This window comes from Rhinopithecus bieti, unplaced genomic scaffold (assembly GCF_001698545.2).
Source record: "Rhinopithecus bieti isolate Rb0 unplaced genomic scaffold, ASM169854v2 scaffold_947, whole genome shotgun sequence".
In the NCBI taxonomy this organism is placed as follows: domain Eukaryota; kingdom Metazoa; phylum Chordata; class Mammalia; order Primates; family Cercopithecidae; genus Rhinopithecus; species Rhinopithecus bieti.
In genome coordinates this window covers 1206500-1226316 of record NW_016803664.1, presented here as the reverse complement: position 1 = coordinate 1226316, position 19817 = coordinate 1206500, and the positions used below count along the sequence as shown (strand labels likewise).

Sequence of the window (19817 nt, the reverse complement as noted above, 5' to 3'; positions counted from 1 at the left end):
CCAGGTGAGGCGATGCCTCGCCCTGCTTCAGCTCTTGCTGGTTGGGCTGCAGCAGCTGACCAGCACCGATTGTCCGGCACTCCCTAGTGAGATGACCCCAGTACCTCAGTTGAAAATGCAGAAATCACCGGTCTTCTGTGTCGCTCGCGCTGGGAGTTGGAGACTGGAGCTGTTCCTATTCGGCCATCTTGCCAGAAGGATTCATATTCCCAATGTCGATTCTTGAGCACATGTGTTTTTTATATTCCATGTGACAAAATGGGAAGTTTTGTTGTTTTTTTTTGTTTTGTTTTGTTTTGAGATGGAGTCTCGCTCTGTCTCCCAGGCTGGAGTGCAATGGCTTCATTTTGGCTCACTGCAAGCTTGGCCTCCCGGGTTTATGCCATTCTCCTGCCTCAGCCTCCCGAGTAGCTGGGACTACAGGCGCCCTCCACCTCGCCTGGCTAGTTTTTTGTATTTTTTAGTAGAGATGGGGTTTCACAGTGTTAGCCAGGATGGTCTCCATCTCCTGACCTCGTGATCCGCCCGTCTCGGCCTCCCAAAGTGCTGGGATTACAGGCTTGAGCCACCACGCCTGGCCTGTTTTTTTTTTTTTTTTTTTTTTTTAAGTTCAGGGCTATAAGTGCAGGTTTGTTACATAGGTAAACTTGTGTCATAGGTTTTGTTGTACAGATTGTTTCACCACCCAGGTATTAAGCCTAGTACCCATTAGTTATTTTTCCTTATCCTCTCCCTCCTCTCACCCTCCACCCTCTGAAAGATTCCAGTGAGTGTTCTTCCCCTCGGTGTGTTCTTATGTTCTTGGGAAGGTTGTTATAGGGTCTTCCACTGCATACCACAGTGTGATGCTTTTTTTGAGAAAAGAGCTTGTTTGATTTAGTTATAAACTGGATTAGCAAACTAGTCAGTTTTTTCATGGAACACATTTTTACTTGAAAGAAGCAAACTGTATTTATGTGAATTTGAATATTTTACATATTTTCTCAAAATAAATGAAGTGAGCCTTTCACTTCAAGAAAACAAATGACAGAATTTATTGCCGAGATAAAATTCAGACTTTCAAGCAAAATTAGAATTGTGGAAAACTCCTATCAGTCACTGTAATTTTGGCAGTTTCTCAGGACTTTGCAATGAGATTGGTTGTGTTATTAACAAATGATTTTTTTTTTTTTTTTTTTACTGTTACATAATGAAATGTGTCATGTTTGAAAGAGGTACATAACTTGGTGAAACAATATTTTTCAGATGACAGTGATGTTACAAAGTCATGTCTGGGTGAAAGGTCTATGTAAAGTGCAGTATCGAACAGTTGATTTTTCACTGAGATAGTACGAGGTTTCACTGATATGGTTTCAGATTCCACATTGCAATTAAGTTAAAGCTGCCTTTGTAAAGTATTGGGGTAGTATCAAAGAGGAATAACACCCACACTTACCTGAAAAGGTTATTAAAATACTACTCCCTTTTCAACTACATATTTGTGTGAAACTGGATTTTCTTATAATTTAACCAGAACAGCATATCCTGATAGATTGACTAGAGATGGAGATGTGACAATCCGGCTTTCTTCTGTTAAGCTAGCCATTAGAGAGATTTGCAAAAAATGTGTAGTATTACCACTCATTAAGTTTTTGAAAATATTTTAATAAAAGTTACTTTTATTAGATATGGTGGGTTTGCAGTGTTTTTTTTTTTGTTGTTGTTGTTGTTGTTTTTTGAAATGGAATCACACTTTTGTCACCCAGGCTGGAGTGCAGTGGTGCAATCTCAGTTCACTGCAACCTCGGCCTCCCAGGGTCAAGCGATTCTGCTACCTCAGCCTCCTGAGTAGCTGGGATTACAGGCATGCACCACCACACCAGGCTAATTTTTGTATTTTTAGTAGAGACAGAGTTTCACTATGTTGCCCAGGCTGGTGTTGAACTCCTGACCTCAAGTGATCCGCCCACCTCAACCTCCTCAAGTGCTGGGATTACAGGTGTGAGCCACCGCATCTGGCCTATTACTGCAGTTTTAAAATAATACATTTTAAAGCATTTATGAGTTTTACTTTCTAATAGGGTAAGTGTATTAGTTCGTTCTCACACTGCTATAAATACCTGAGACTGGGTAATTTATAAAGAAAAAGGGTTTAATTGGCTGAAGGTTCCATAGGCTGTATAGGAAGCGTGGCAGCATCTGCTTCTGGGGAGACCTCAGGGAGCTTTTACTCATGGTAGAGGGCAAAGCAAGAGTCGGTGTCTTACATGGCAGGAGCAGGAGAGAAGGGGGAGGTGCCACATAATTTTAAACAACCAGATCTCGTGAGAAGTCCATAATGAGAACAGCACCAAAGGGATGGTGTGAACCATTAGAAACTGCCCCGATAATCCAATCACGTCCCAGCAGGCCCCACCTCCAACACTGGGAATTACACTTTGACCTGAGATTTGGGTGAGTACACAGATCCAGACCATATCAGTAAGTATCAATAGATATGAAAGCTTTTTCAAATCTTCCAATGATTTTGTTTCCTTTTTTTTTTTTTTATTCGGGATCTGTCTTTCATACCCAGGCTAGAGTGCAGTGGTGAGATCTTAGTTCACTACATTCTTTGCCTCCTGGGCTCAGGCAGTCCTCCCACCTAAGCCTCCGAAGTAGCTGGGACTACAAGCACGTACCACCACACTTGGCTCATTTTTCTATTTTTAGTAGAGACGGGTTTCACCATGTTGTCCAGGCTGGTCTCAAACTCCTGGGCCCAAGCAATCTATAGTGCCTGGCCAATTTTTAAGATTATGAAGGTCCTCAGGAACGGGTGCGGTGGCTCACATCTGTAATCCCGGCACTTTGGGAGGCCGAGGCAGGTGGATCACCTGACGTCAGGAGTTCGAGACCAACCTGGCCAACATGGGGAAACACTGTCTCTACTAAAAATACAAAACAGCTGGGTGTGGTGTCGGGCACCTATAATCCCAGCTATTCAGGGAGTATGAGGCACAACAGTTGCTTGAACTGGGAGGCAGACGTTTCAGTGAGCCGAGATCACACCACTCCGCTTCAGCCTGGGTGGCAGAGCTGAACTCTGTCTCAAAAAAAAAAAGATAACTGCTGCTCCAGAGAATTAATCAATTTTTGATGAGCCCGCTATTCTCCTTTCACCCCATCTTTCAGTTATGTCAGAATTTTTGATTATTTTAAACAACAATTCCGCAAATGCCTATTGAAAGCCAAATATGTGTTCTAAGCTTTTGGGCACATAGTAGTGATCAAAACAAAATCTCTGCTCTGGTAAGGAAACAAATTTTGTGGATGGTGATTATGGAAATAAGTGACCTGGAAAAGGAAGCTAGAGGGTGGGGTTAACTTTATATTTTTATTTTTTTGCCTTTCCACGAAAATTTTGATGTTGGTATTGACTACTAATGTGGTAAGGTGCTCAGGGAAGGTATCACGGATAAGGAAACATTTGAACACAGATGTAAAGGAAGTGAATGAGTGAGCCTCGTGGTTATCTGGGGGAAGAGCATTGAAGGCAGTGTGACTAGCCGTAGCGTGCTTGACCTGCTTGAGAAATAGCCTAGAAACGATTGGGGCTTTCCTGGAGTAGGTGAGGAGAATGGTAGTCTCTGAGAACAGAGGTATCAGGGGCTCATGTTCCTCAGTTATATGAAATACTTATATTACCTTGGGTAACTTCTTAGCCATTTTTTACGTCTCTTCTCTTTTCTGGATTTCCTGTCAGTCAGGTAACAGGATTCTATTGCCATCTCTACTTTACCTGCTGTTAGTTCCTATTTTTGTTGTTGATTTAAAAAAAGAATTCCTATCAATTTAGTGGGGATTGGAGGGAGATTTGAGATAAAGGTCTTGTATACCTTTATCTTACCATGTTGTTAAAATATGTGAACTTCTGCTTTTGATAATCATGATAATTTTACCGGAAAAAAGTTATATTAGTGATATGGAACTGGGCTCTCCACATTTGGTGAATAGGTTCGCTTTAGAAAGCCTAAGTCTATTTTGACAGCTAGGGTCTTTAATAGAAAATACTTAATACTTTTATTAAGTGAAGAAAATCGTGATATAAGATTTGTTACAGAACACCTACAAAAGCTGTATTATCATGGGATTTTATTTTATTTTTTATGAAATCATGTTTAAAGAACTAGATACAGTAGTCCTCCCTTATCCATGAGGGATACAGTCCAAGACCCCCAGTGGATGCTTACAACCACAACATGCATACCTTTTATAAAGTTTAATTTACAAATTGGGCAGAGTAAGATGTTAATAGCAAAAAATTACAACTATATTCAATAAAAATTATGTGAATGTGTTCTTTCTCCCAAAATATTATACTCACCCTTCTTGTGATGATGGAAAATGATGATAAAATGGCAAAGTGAGGTTAATGACTTGGGCACGGTGTATGCATTCATAAGCGTTTAAAGCTTATGAGCTGTTTATTTCTGGAGTTTTTTCTTTAATATTTTTGGACCATGTTGACCATAGGTAAGTGAAACCATAGGCAATAAATTGTGGTTAAGGGGAGACTACTGTATAGTATTGGTTAAAACTCACCATTCTGTTTTCTTGACTGTCTTCCTGCCGTTTCTCTGATGTATCCTTATCCTTATTCTCCACTTGAAATTTTACTTTTAAAGGTCAGCTCTTAAACTTCTTTCAGTTTTTTCCTTTAGAATTAATAGCTGTCCCTTCTGTGTTCCCATAGTATTTGGTACTTATTTGTAGCAGTTACCATGTTTTATTAGAACATTCTTCTACTGTGAGGGCCAAGTTCCTGAAAATCTCCATGGTAAATATGGTAAGTATGGTTGAGTAACGTATGTAACATATGTAATAATCTTACGTAAAAGTAGTCATGGGAACTGAAGTTCTGAGTGAAAGCCCTCATAGCTGTGCGTTTAATTAAAAAAAAAGAAAAAGAGAGTGACCAAACTCAACAAGTTCCCTACAGGCTCTACCTGATCCGGCCCTGACTACCTCTGATCTCATTGTGTGCCATTTCCCTTTCCTTCTACTTCCCTTCTTTCAGTTCTTTGCACCTGTTAGGCATCTTCCTGTCACATAGTCTTTCCTATTTTTTTCTCTCCCAGGAATACTCTTCCTCCAGAATTGTGTGGCTTGACTGACTAGTGGCTACGATTCATGTTTTTAGCTTCTTAGAGAGGATCCTGTTGATAGTCAGCCTTTACCATTTGTTTTGTTTTCTTTCTTTCCTTTTTGTAATAAGGTCTCATTATGTTGCCAGCGCTGGATTGCAGTGGCTATTCACAGGTGCTATTATAGCTTACTGCAGCCTTGAACTCCTGGCCTCAAGTGATCCTACTGCCTGTTTTATTTTCTTTTTTCTTTTTTTTGAGACAAGGTCTCACTCTCTTGCCCAGGCTGGAGTGCAGTGGCTCAATGTCAGCTCACTGCAACCTCTGCCTCCCGGGCTCAAGCGATCCTCCCACCTCAGCCTCCTGAGTAGCTGGGACGGGCATGTACCACCACACCCAGCTAAGTTTTTGTAGAGACATGCTTTTGCCCTGTGGCCCAGGCTGGTCTGGAACTCCTGAGCTCAAGCCCTCTGCCCACCTCGACCTCCCAAAATTCTGGGATTACAGGCGTAAGCCAGTACGCCTGGTCTTTTTCTCTTTGTTTTTTTGAGACAGGGTCTGGCTCTGTTGCCCAGACTAGAGTGCAGTGGCATGATCCCTACTTACTGCAACCTCCACCTCCTAGGCTCAAATCATCCTCCCACCTCAGCTTCTCAAGTAGCTGGGACTACAGGTGCCTGCTACCACACCCAGCTCATTTTTTAAAAAATATTTTTTGTAGAGAGAGGGTTTTGCTATGTTGCCCATGCTGGTCTTGAACTCCTGAGCTCAAGCGATCTGCCTGCCTCAGCCTCCCAAAGTGCTGGAATTACAGGTGTGAGCCACTGCATGCGACCTATTTTCTTAATAGCACGTTTTGCTCTAAAATTACCTTGGTTTTTTTTGGTCTCTCATTTGCATGTAATTTCCATGAGAGCAAAGACTTTCTATGTCCTGTTCATGGCTGATGCCAGTGCCTAAAACAAGTGCCTAGCTCTTTATAGGCTTTCAATAAATATTTATTGAATGAGAACCATAAATGAGTAAGTGATAGCTAATGTATTGTCAGTGTTATTGTATCTTCTAAAATATTAATAGGCTACTGTAAAATTAATTTGTTTCCTGAGTGACTTTTCTAGGTTTTGTTCTCATTCCAGATGCTTGGGATGGAAGAAGTTTGAATGACCTATCCTGTGTGTATCCTCCTTGCCATAGCTGAATTCATCTTTCTGAAACCCTCTTCCCAGACTCTTGGGTTTATTTTATTCCAATGTGAATGCATGTTTTTTCCCTCATAGATGGCAGTTCTGGATTAGCAGTTTTAAGGTCTTGACTTTGTTTTTAGTTATCTGTCTTTAACAAGCTTCAATTTAAAATATTCCTTCTTTTCTCTCCCAATTATCTTTACTGATCCTCAGTTGTCTCTTTTTATTATCTCCAACAGAAGGAACTTGCTGTTTAGGTTTACTGAAACTAACAGTCTGAAGATTGCAAAAAAGTATACAGGTAAATAAATGTGCATAGATGAGACTTAACATGTACAATAATTCACATTAGGATTGTGATTACTATTTTTATCTAGAATGTGAAATTTGTTAGGAAAGGGTAGCACCTTTCTATCTTTTTATCACCTTGATCAGTGACTTATAGGAAAAATTCAAACCAAAAAAGGTTTGTTAAATAAAGTAGCTGACATCAGCATACAGGATAATGAATTCTTGGTTTCCCCAAACCAGTATTCTAGAGTTGTTTAATATCTTGGCATTTTTTGTTTCTTGCAACAAGAATTTTCACTTCACTGTCTGAATATACTGATCCAAGGAAAACAAAAATAGCATTTAGTCAGAGATAACCTTGGAAATCCCTAAAGTTGCCCTTAAAATATACAGTATAAATATGCAGTCTCTGAAAGTCCAGCACTTCCCATTTTCCCTCCCCTATTGGAACAAATCATGTTTTCATTGTTAAATATCAGAGAAAGAGTAAGTTTGTGTATATGGCCTGTAATGTGGGAAAAATAAATGGCTCTAAAGATTAGAATCTGACAGCATAGTAAGATGCTCACATTCTGAGAGACACTTGGAAAGTGGGACCTAATATAGAGCAGCAAAATTTAATCTTCTATTTTGTGTTGATTCTAGGCATATAATCAGTGAGCAGAAGGGCAAGCATAATCTGCTACATGGTTTAAATTATTTTTTTCTTGTCAAGTTCACTTTATGGGCACGATGTCTATCCAGAGGTGTTCTCCCAAATTCCAACTTTCAGTACGCCTTGACTGTCAGGCATTGAAGTGTCAATAATTCTTCCTGGTTTTCCTCTTACAACTCATGTTCTCTTTCTTTAGTACATACAGTTTGTTTGTTTATTTATTTGTGGAGATAGTCTCACCTATTTCACCTGTGTTGCCCAGTCTGATCTCAAACTCCTGGGCACAAGCAATCCTCCCCCCCCATGAAGTGCTAGGATTACAGGCACGAGCCGCTGCACCCAGCCTCTAGAACATAATCTTTCATTACTATTCTCCAGGTTGCATGTTTTGACTGACCTAAATCATATATGTGGAGTAAAAACAAATTTTATCTAAATAAACTTGTTGGACTTCATTCAAGGAGAAATTGTTTCCTTGGACAGTTTTGCTCCCAACATTAGATCCTGCCTTCTCCGGACAGCTGTCATCTTTTTAATTTAGTTTGCTGATTTTATTTTTATTTATTTTGTTACTGCAACCTTTGCTTTGGCCTTTAACAACTCAATGTTTTGGTTTAATCTTCAAGAGGAATTTGAGGTTCACTCGAATAAGTTAGACTAGTTTGAGGTAGGTGTAGCTAGAGGATTGAAGGCCTGCTTAAAAAAAATGTGGTGGTGGGTAGGGGGAAGAATTCAAAGGGAAGAAGCTTGTGGACTTCCTTTGCCTGGATGATTTCTAAAAACTAGCTGACTCGTCATCTTTAAAAACAACAACAAGAGTTATCATGTGCATATGTTACTTTGTTCAATATTTACAACAACCCTTTGTGATAAATATTTTCATTTTTCAGATGAAATTCAGGCACAGAATGATTAATAACTTGCTAATGAGTCACAGTGGTGATGGGGATGTGGGGATTTAAATCAGTGGGTTTTGAGTTACCTGAGTAAAGAATTCCAAAATTGAGGACATCACTATTTCTGTATTTCCTTCTAAGGAAAACAGTATAAGGTGTATTTTTATCTCCAGTAGGCGTGGTCATTGGCAAGAGAAGGAAAGATTGGTGATTTTATTTCAGTGATGGGATTGGGACTTAATTTCTCTGTGGTTTTTCTGGGTATTCCAGATTTTGTATAGTGAACTTATTTTAAAAACCAATGAGATTGGGATGGGGTTTTTAAAAAAAAAGAGATGGGGTTTCACCATCTTAGCCAGGCTGGTCTTGAACTCCTGACTTTGTGATCTACCTGCCTCAGCCTCCCAAAGTGCTGGAATTACAGGCTGTTTACAGTTTTTAAAGTAAACTCTACATACAGTGAAATGCACGAATCTTAAGTGTACCATTTAAGTTTTGCCAAATGCATCTGTTACCCAAATCCTCATGAAGGTATTGAGCACGAACAACCATTGCCTCGAAAAGTCATTCCCTCATGCTCCTTCCTTGTCAGTCCTGTCCCCATCCCTTGAAGACAGAACCAATGTTCAAGTGTGTTTTTTTTTTTTTTTTTTTTTTTTTACTTTAGATTAGTTTTGCCTGTCTAGAATTTCAAATGGATACTTTGTGTCTGCTGTTCCCTTAGCATGATATTTTTGAGATTAATCCATATTGATACATGTATCAGTAGTACCTTCTTTGTTGTTGCTGTTTGGTATCCCTTTGTAGCTGTATAACATAATTTATCCATTCACTTGGAGATTTATTTTTTCTCTAATTTTTGGCTATTATGAGTAAAGCGATGAACATTCATATACAAGTCTTTGTATCCATGTTTTCCAATTTAGGCATGGAATTACTGGATCATAGGTTAAATGTATGCATAGCTAACATTATTAGAAGCTGCCAGAGAGTCATGTGTGGAGTTCCAGTTGTGGAATATCCTTGCCAATGTTTGGTGGTTTTGGTCTTTTTAGTTTTAGTCTTGTTGGGTGTGTAATGGGGGCTTACTATAGTTTATATTTACATTCCTCTGGTGACTAAAGATATTGAAGATTTTTAAATTTACTTATTGGCTATTTTTGTATGTTTTGTAAAATCTTTTGCCTATTTTTTTGTGGGGTTGTCTTATTAGGATATAAGAGTTTTTTTCATATATTCAGTATTCAAATTACATATATGTGTTTATATATACGCACACACAAACATATGTATATATAATTTTATCTGTCTTTAGCTTACCAGCTTGTCCTTTTGTTTTCTTAATGCTGTCTCTGAAGAGCAGAGGTTTTGATTTTGAGGTTTTGAAGAGCAGAGGTTTTGTCAAGCTTATTAATTTTTTTAAGAAATGGTAGTACTTTCTGTATCCTGTGAAATCCTTGCCCATGATATAATCACATAAACTTTCTGCTATGTTTTTTCTAGAAGCTTTATAGTTTTAGGTTTAGTTTTTGTATCTGGTGTGAGGTAGGTGTTGAGATTCCTTTTTTTCCTATCTGGCTCTCCAGTTGTTTCACTACCATTTTTGTTTGTTTGTTTTTGGAGACAGACTCTATCTCTGTTGCCCAGGCTGCAGTGCAGTGGCACAATCGTGGATCACTGCAGCCTCAACCTCCTGGGCTCAAGCAATCCTCCTGCCTCAGCCTCCTGAGTAGCTGAGACTGCAGGGATACACCACCATGCCTGGCTAGTTTTAAAATTTTTTTGTAGAGACAGAGTCTCACTATATTGCCCAGGCTGGTCTTGACTCCTGAGCTCAAGCAATCCTCCTACATCATCCTCCCAAAGTGCTGGTATTTATAGGCATGAGCCACTGCACTCAGCCTACCATCATTTGTTGAAAAGACAGTTCCTTCCTCATTGTCTTGGCACTTTTGTTGGAAAATCATTTGATGATGTATCTGAGTCTATTTCTGGACTCTAGTCTGTCCTTACACCAGTAGCCCCAGTGTTGATACAGTTGGATTTAAATCTGTCAGTTTGCTGTTGGTTTTCTGTTTGTTCCACCTGTTCCTTTTCTCATTTCCTGCTTCCTTTTGGATTGAGAGTTTTTAAAAATCATATTACATTTATCGCCACTTTTGGCTTATACTTTAAAAAAAATCTTTTATGGTTCTTTTAGGGTTTATGCTATGCATCTTTATCACAGTCTTCAAGGAATAATAGATGGTTGTATGTATAATATGAGAAACTTAAAACAGTATACTTTCATTTACTCCCCTCCTGTCCTTTGTGTTAATATTGTTACATATTTTATTTTATTTTATTTTATTTTTGAGGTGAGGTCCCACTCTGTCACCCAGGTTGGAGTGCAGTGGCGCAATCTTGGCTCACTACAACCTCCACCTCCTGGGTTCAAGCTATTCTCTTGCCTCAGCCTCCTGAGCAGCTGGGATTATAGGCGCACCACCATGCCCAGCTAATTTTTTTGTATTTTTAGTAGAGATGGGGTTTCACCATGTTGACCAGGCTGGTCTCGAACTACTGACCTCAGGTGATCTGCCCACCTTGGCCTCTCAGAGTGCTGGGATTACAGGCGTGAGCCACCACGCTCAGCCACGTATTTTATTTTTACATGTTATCAGTTTTGGGAGGATTCCTTTTTCTTATTTTGGGATATTTCATATTAGCTAGAGCATAGTCTTTGTGAGGGTGACTATCTGTGTCAGGGAAGATGCTGGTAGAACCCACTTTATCCCATTGTGCTTTTTATAAGTGACCAAATGGTGATGACTTGTGAAAAAGTCTTTAGAGTTTGATAATTTCAGATCAGAAAACTTTGATATTTGAGTCTGAAGAAAGGTGGCTAGATAATACAGTGGTTTTATAGAACGATACCAAAATTAGAACTTGGAGCATTTGTGAGTGAGTGTCCAGAATATTATACAGTAATTTGACTCAAGGAAATTATTCAGTGGCCGGGAGCAGTGGCTCACACCTATAATCCCAACACTTTGGGAAATCGAGGCAGGTAGATCACTTGAAGCCAGGATTTTGAGACCAGACTGGGCAACATGGCAAAACCCCGTCTCTGCAAAAAATTCAAAAAATTAGCTCGGAATGATGGCTCATGTCTATAGTCCCAGTTACCTGGGAGGCTGAGGCAGGAGGATCACCTGAGCCCAGGAAGTCAAGGCTGCAGGGAGCTGTGATCCTGCCACTGTGCTCCATCCTGGGCAACAACAAGACCTTATCTCAAAAACAAACAAACAAAAAATTAAAATGGTTTTGCTAAATTGTAAGCTTTAATAATTATTTTCAGGTTCTGATTGTGCCATTCAGTTTATATGCAGTCCTTTTTTAGCTTTGTATCATTTGAGAATACAACATTTTGTTTATGCCCTCACATGAAATCATGACTAAAACAGATTTTGGAATACATGTTACAGGCAAATTTTAATTGTGAACATTGTTTTATGTTGCTAATTATATATTTTAGATAAGTTTTGGTATTCTTTTGTTTTAATTTAAGAAAATATTTATTTTGAAATTAATAAACCCGTTACATGTAAATATAAATAGTATTTTATGAAAATAACTTTTCAAAACAAAACATTGAGAAGAGCAAATTTCATATTTTTGCAAATGTGTCTGTTTTGATAGATGATAGCTGGATTCCACATCTGTTTTATTTATTTATTATTTTTTCTTTCTTTTTTTTGAGACAGAGTCTCACTCTGTCGCCCAGGTTGTAGTGCAGTGGTGTGATCTCAGCTCACTGCAACTGTTGCCTCCTAGGTGTAAGCGATTCTCCTGCCTCAGCCTCCCAAGTACCTGGGATTTCAGGTGCCCACCACCACACCCAGCTAATTTTTGTATTTTTAGTAGGAACAGGGTTTCACCATGTTGAACAGGCTGGTCTTCAACTCCTGACCTCAGGTGGTCCACCTGCCTCAGCCTCCCAAAGTGCTGGGATTACAGGCATGAGCCACCATGCCTGGCCACCACATCTGTTTTAATCTTTGAAGTGTATTGTAACTTACAGTTCTCCCTGCTGGAAGGTAATGAAAAGATTAAGACTGGGTTGTCTGATGAGATATGTTGGGAGCTTAGTAGTAATGTTGAAGATTAAAGGAGAACCTGGAGTTTTAGGTCTAATAAAGTAGATTCCTCCTCCTATTATTTAATTGGAATGAATTCTGAGGGGAATTTTGTACTTCCATGGACCTTTGTCTAGTTTTTCATATGCTCAAAAGTGTCTGAAGAAGTCATCTAATTTCCCCGTTTCTTCCTAACAGTCATCGTTCTAGATTGATAGTTGTTTGAATTTGACATCTTGAAGATTAAAAATTGTCTATCAGAAGATTGTATTTTGTCTTTCATATAACTTGTTTTATACATTTTTAGGTATACTTCATTGTTAATTATGTAGTTGATTCAGGGAACCTCTGCCATGAAAAATAGGGTAATTGGATTTCTCTTCTTCGAATTTCATTCTTTTGTCCTTCCTGGAAAACTTTTCCTGGTACACCCTCTGCTTCAGAATCAGAATAGATTCTACTTCTATTAAGTTTCAATGCATGCCTCTGTCATAACACTTATGCTGCATTTTGATTACCTACTGATATTTCTCACTAACTGCTAGACTATAACTACTTCAGGACTGGTCTGTGTCTATTCATTCTTGTATTTACAATACTTTGGGCATTCTAGCACATTTAAGGTACTCAGAAAGTGTTTATTCCACAGTTTATTAGTTTGCTTAGGCTGCCATGATGAAATGTCACAGATGGAGTGGCTTATACTACAAAACTTTACTTTCTCCTAGTTCTGTAGACTGAGTCCAATATCAAGATGTTAGCAGGTTTGGTTTTTCCTGAGGCCCGTCTTTTTAGTTTACAGATGACCCCTTGCTGTGTTCTCACACAGTCTTTTTTTCTGTGTGTTTGCATCCTGATGTTGCTTTGTGTGTTTAAATTTCCCCTTCTTTTAAGGACTCCAGTCAGATTGGATTAGGACCCATTCATATGACTTCATCTAACATTAATTACCTCTTTAAAAGTCTTATCTCTAAATACAGACACATTTTGAGGTACTGGGTGTTAGGACTTCAGCATATGAATTTTGGGGAACACAAAGAAGTTCATAGCACATTGAAACTGACATTTGGCATATGTTCCAACTGAAGATAATGTCTTATGGTTCACTACCAAACTAAGGTTGTCAAAGTTGGGACCAAAGATTCCTAGCTTATATAAGAATAAGTGGCTTAATTTTAGTGTTCTTTTTTGTTTGCTTTTTTTTTTTTTTTTTTTTGAGATGGAGTCTCGCTCTGTAGCCCAGGTGGGAGTGCAGTGGCGCTATCTTGCCTCACTGCAACCTCCACCTCCCAGGTTCAAGCAATTCTCCTGCCTCAGCCTTCTGAGTAGCTGGGATTACAGGCATGCATCACCACACCCAGCTGATTTTTGTATTTTCAGTAGAGACGGAGTTTCACTGTGTTGGCCAGGCTGGTCTCAAACTCCTGATGTCAGGTGGTCCACTCACCTAGTCCTCCCAAAGTGTTGGGATTACAGGCGTGAGCCACCGCACCTGTCCTAGTGTTGTGTCTTAATTTCCACTTAGGTAATTGTAGTATTTGATGATTAAGACCCTTAGCCTTTAGGTTTTGTCTTAATTTCCACTTAGGTAATTGTAGTATTTAATGATTAAGACCCTTAGCCTTTAGGTTCTGTCTTAATTTCCACTTAGGTGATTGTAGTATTTGATGATTAAGATCCTTAGCCTTTAGTGCTTTGAAGTACTACTTATCTGTTCTCATTTAATAGTAGGTTTTCTTTATGCTTTATGTCACAAAGAAACAGATAAAACACAGGTATACACACTTGGGCATATGTATGCTTTGTGTACATACTGACTATTAATGCATGATTGCTGAACATTTTAACACAAGAAATGTGTTTATTTGGAAAATTACTACTGGTAATTTGAGAAGATGACATGATTGGATAATTTTTCCATAGAAAAATTACCTATAATTTTTTGACTTACATATAATTTCTCAGTATATACAGATGTATGCCTTGCTATCCCAGTAGAGCAACTGGATGGTTTTAGGCCATTTGTTTTCTCATGGTGGTTGCAGCTTTTTTTTTCTGTTTTTTTTTTTTTTTTTGAGACAGAGTCTTGCTTTGTCGCCTGGGTTGGAGTGCAATGGCACAGTCTCGGCCCACTGCAACCTCCGCCCCCCCAGGTTCAAGTGATTCTCCCACCTCAGCCCTCCCAAGTATCTGGGATTACAGGTGCCTGCCACATGCCTGGCTAATTTTTGTATTTTTAGTTGAGACAGGGTTTCACCATGTTGGCCGGGCTGGTCTTGAACTCCTGACCTCAGGTGATCCACCCACCTTGGCTTCCCAAAGTGTTGAGATTATAGGCGTGAGCCACCATGCACGGTCTGGTTCCAGCTTTAGATTTTTGGAGATTGGCAGTAGTGAAAGAATGGATGGAGAAGTTGGAGAGCAGGGTAGGCTCCATAGTCACTCATTTCTCTCCTGCCTTTCCTAGGGATCGAGGGAACTTTGTAAATAATACCCTTGTTTTTTTAAAAAAGATTTTATTTTGCAGTAGTTTTAGAAGAGTTCCCATATATTGCTCACTTAGTTTCCCTTATTGTTAACATCTTACCCATTGCACATTTGTCATGACTAGGAGACCAACATTGATATATCACTGTTAAATAAACTCCAGATAATATTTCAATGTAGACTCTGGTTTCACAGTTTCTCAGTCTTCCTTTACTTTTTGTGACTAACAGTTTTGTGGATTACCTGTCAAATATTTAATAGACCATCCCTCAATCTAGGTTAGCCGAATGTTTTTCTCAGAGTTTGGGGTTTTGGGAAAGAATGCCATGGAGGTAAAGTGCCCTGCCTTTCTCATCACATTGTATCAGGAGTACATGGTGTCAACATGAGTTAGCACTGATTTGATTAATTGTGGTCACCTGGCTGAGTAGTGTTTGCCAGGTTTCTCCAATATAGAGTTACTCTTGCCTACTTGAGATTGGTGGGGGAAGGGTTGTTAAGCTTCAACTCCTGGACCAGGGAGTGTCTACATAAAGGTTTGGAATTCTTCTGTAAGGAAGAGTTACTTATATCAGTATGGATTCATGGATGTTCATTTTTTTTTTTCTTTTCTTTTTTTTTTTGGAGACAAAGTCTCACTCTGTTGCCCAGGCTGGAGTACAGTGGTGCTTTCTTGGCTCGCTGCAACCTCTGCCTCCCAGGTTCAAGTAATTCTTATATGTCAGCGTCCTGAGTAGCTGGGATTACAGGCATGCGCCACCACACCCGTGTTAATTTTTGTGTTTTTTAGTGGAGACAGAGGTTTCACTATGTTGCCCAGGCTGGTCTTGACCTCCTGAGCTTAGGCAATCCGCCCGCCACGGCCTCCCAAAGTGCTAGGATTATAGGTGTGACCCACTGCCTCCAGCCTCATTTTAAAATTTTGGACTAGAACTGATACTACATTATTTATTTTGTTGTCAAAATTGTTCCAGCTTTGGCCTTTGGGAGCCCTTTCAGCTTGGCTCCAGTGTCCTGTTGGACATGCCCGTATTCTTTTGTGTGTTTCTTTATTTCTGGCACTGCAAGATGCTCCAGGGTTATATTTTCAATGCCCTGGTGAAATCAGCTGTTTCACCAAGAGACCTTTGTTCCTTTTATTGGAGAATGGTATTACAAGTCAGAATCTGAGCATTGGGCCTTAGTGCCCTTTTTGACTCCTCAGTTCCTGTGCAGAATGCTTGGGGAGTTTGAATCTAGATATTTGGAGGAACAGTGAAGGGTAAAAATACCTGCTCTATCACATTTGTATCATAATACTTGGCAGTATCTATGTGTTCACTTTTCTGCTGTGGAATTATAGAAAACAGCTTTTCAAAAGCATTTTTCTGTTTCTTTAGAAGTTAGAAAGTTTCAAAAGGAATGTATACTTGTTGTAGGGGCAAGCACATAGGGGAAAGTTGTTAGAGTCTTCTGTTTTATTCTGAGCCTAAGAAAAAATGATCTTTCTTTGGATGCAGAAAGAAAGCATGTTATCAGGAAAACTGTCATGAACAAAGAGGTGTATTTGAAAAATTGTATTAACAGGAATTGCAGATTTTTTTTTTTTTTTGGAGACAGAGTCTTCCTTTATGGACCACCTGGAGTGCAGTGGTGCCATCATGGCTCACTGCAGCCCTGACCTCCTGGGCTCAAGCGATTCTCCTACCTCAGCCTCCTGAATAGCTGGGACAACATTTGTGTGCTACCACTCTCCCCTAATTTTTGTATTTTTTGTAGAGACAGAGTTTTACCATGTTGCCCAGGCTGGTCTCTTCCTGGCCTCAGGCCATCTGCCTGTCTTGGCCTCCCAAAGTGCTGGGATAACACATGTGAGCCTGACCACTGTGCCTTACCACCCAATTTCTTGTTATTTTAAAATTCTGTTGTTTGGCCTTTTTTATTTAGCCTTAGTTTTAGATCAGTACTTACTAGGACCAAAGTTGAATTTTTTTTATTCTGTTATTTTTCTTTATAATTTTCTCAAAAGGGAAATAAAGAATAAAATATTATGGGTAAGATAGATGTCACCTATGTTTTCCTTACCATTTTGAAGGCTTTCTTTACATATTAGCGTATTAGAGATATTTCTCATGTTTTGTGTTTTGTATGTTTCTAAATTTTTATTCTTTTATCATTCTTATGAATTCATATATAGTTTTACAATAGTATTGAAATATTTTATATATTTTAATAAAAATGGAGATAATATTGTTAGTAACAATTGGCATGTTAATGTGGTAAAACTGCTAAAACTACTCTTTGTCCCCATCACTGCAAGAGCTTCCTCTGTAGTCTTTCAGACTTTCCCTCTAGTCTATTCCCTTCAGCTCCTCAGGTAAGTCTCCCTCAAACTAGGTTAAACAGAAACCTGTACTGACTCTGCTAATTTGACCCCAGCTTGTTCTCTCTACTAAAAAAAAAAAAAAAAAAAAAAAAAAAAAAAAAAAAGAACAAAAGAACCTACAGTCCCAAGCATTAGAGTATTTAGATGTTGCCATTTCTTGCCATGTCTCAGCATTGTTTGAAATGAATATTCTTCGCCCACTGTCATCTTGTGCATCCTTCATGGTTTGACTTGGATGCCACTTTATTTATGAAGCCATTATCAGAGTCCTTAATTGCCTCCTCCTTTTGTTCCTACAGAATGCTTTTATTTATGGCATGTTTATAATGTATTCTGGCTGTTTATTTATTTATACGAGACAGGTTCTCAGGCCCAGGCTGGAGTGCAGTGGCATGATCTTGGCCCACTGCAACCTCTGCCCCTGGGCTCAAGTGATCCTTCCACCTCAGTCTCCTGAGTAACTGGGACTCCAGGTGCATGCCACCATGCCTGGATAACTTTTGTGTTTTTAGTAGAGATGGGATTTTGCCATGTTTTGACCTCCTAGCTCGAGGAATCTGCCCACCTTTGCCTCCCAAAATGTTAGGATTACAGGTGTGAGCCACTGGTCCTGATCAATTTTATTCTTTTTATATATATATATACACACACACGCACATATATACACACACACACACACATATATATATACACACACACATATATATGTATAAATTTTTTGAGATGGAATTTCGTTCTGTTGCCAGTCTGGAGTGCAGTGGCGTGATTTCGGCTCACTGCAACCTCCACCTCCGGGGTTCAAGCAGTCTCCTGCCTCAGCCTCTCGAGTATCTGGGAGTACAAGCACGCACCACTACGCCCAGCTGATTTTTGTATTTTTAGTAGAGACAGGGTTTCACCGTGTTGGCCAGGCTGGTCTCGATCTCTTGACTTCGTGATCTGCCCACCTTGGTCTAAATATTTTTATTCTATAATTCTGTCATACTAAATTGTGAGCTTCTTGAAGGATAGGACCCTGTATTTTCTCTCTCTGCCCACAGATCCAGCATATAAAGTAGTTATTCTGTGATTATTGAGTAATTGAGCGTATACCATGTCAGTCAACATTTTTCATCTTGCTGGGCCCACCATAATTTTGTTGTACCCTACCTGTTTAAAACAGTATTTCCTGCCTGTCACAAGGATGTGCTTGCTGCTTCAGTGACATTGTTTTCTCCAAAGAGTTTGGTACAGCAGGGTTCCCCAACCCCTGGGCCACCGACTGGTACCCATCTGTGGCCTATTAGGAACTAGGCCACGTAGCAGTAGGTGAGTGGTGGATGAGTAGTGAAGCTTCATCTATATTTACAGCCACTCCCCATCACTCACGTTACCACTTGAGTTCTGCCTCCTGTCAGATCAGCCACCGCATTCTTATAGAAGCGTGAACCCTGTTGTGAACTGCATATGTGAGGGATCTAGGTTGCATGCTCCTTATGAGATTCTAATGCCTGATGATCTGTCACTCTCTCTCATCATTGCCAGTTGGAACCATCTAGTTGCAGGAGAACAAGCTCAGGGCTCCCACTGATTCTATATTATGGTGAATTGTATAATATTATATATTGCAATGTAATAATAGAAATAAAGTGCACAATAAATGTACTCGAATCATCTCAAACCACCCCCACTCATCCTCACCCTGGGTCCGTGGAAAAATTGTCTTCCACGAAACCGGTCCCTGGTGCCAAAAGGCTGGAAACCACTGCTGTATAGGCCACAATAATTTTATTTTGTATTTTTAAGTTTGACCTTCTAGAGATGGTAAATGCGTCATTCAGCGTATGTGACAATGCTTATTCATAAGAGAATGACCAAGCCATTTAATAGTATTGACAAAAAAATTAATAGTTAAGAATGTAGAATGTGCTGCTGTAAAGATTTAAGAGCTTATTTGGGAATATGATTTAATTCTACATTTACCTGTTACAGATTGTTAAATTTTGAAGACATGTTGAAGCAGATATCTTTTCCATATATTTATAAAAACATCAATTGTCTTTAAGTTTGGCTTCTATCACTTTAAAAGAGAGAACTCTTCAGTTCCAATCTCCAAGGAAATCTGGAAGCCACTTGAAGTTCAGTTTTGGAAAATGGAAGTTGAAATAACAGGAATCTCTAAGAGTAGTTTGTAAGTTTGAAGCTTTGAAAGTTGACAGAATTATTACTTGAATTATCAAGAACAAAAGGTCCTGGAGGTTTATCTTCCAGGTTTGTCACATTATTTGTTGAACTTTTTTTTTTTTTTCTTTTTTTTGAGATAGAGTTTCGCTCTTGTTGCTCAGGCTGGAGTGCAGTGGCACAATCTCGGCTCTCTGCAACCTCACCTCCTGGGTTCAAGCGATTCTCCTGCTTCAGCCTCCCGAGTAGCTGGGGTTACAGTTGTCCGCCACCATGCCCAGCTAATTTTTTGTATTTTTAGTAGAGAGGGGGGTTTCATCATGTTGGCCAGGCTGGTCTTGAACTCTTGACCTCAGGTGACCCACCTGCCTCGGCCTCCCAAAGCACTGGGATTATAGGTGTGACCCACCAGCCCGGCTTATTTGTTGAGCTCTTATAGACTACTTTCCATTAATGCAGCAATAATTATTACACTTTTAATGAAGAAAGATTTTGTGGAATGATTTGATAAATTAGCATTTTCGAGCATTCAAATTTATCTGTAAACACAGGTTCA

The 19817-nt window shown here is 39.4% G+C and overlaps 1 protein-coding gene across 12 annotated transcripts in view; it reads left to right on the top strand.

Moving 5' to 3' along the window:
• Nucleotides 1–19817, top strand: part of RNF111 (ring finger protein 111) — a 113065-nt gene that overhangs the window by 13843 nt on the left and 79405 nt on the right. The window contains exons 2-3 of one of the 12 annotated variants that reach the window (XM_017896205.1): nt 6242–6410; nt 6529–6590. The exons of 10 other annotated variants lie outside the window; for them this stretch is intronic. The gene's annotated coding sequence lies outside the window, so the exon portion shown is untranslated. The remainder of the gene's footprint in view (nt 1–6241; nt 6411–6528; nt 6591–19817) is intronic. One more of the 12 variants, XM_017896196.1, reaches the window with a different exon arrangement.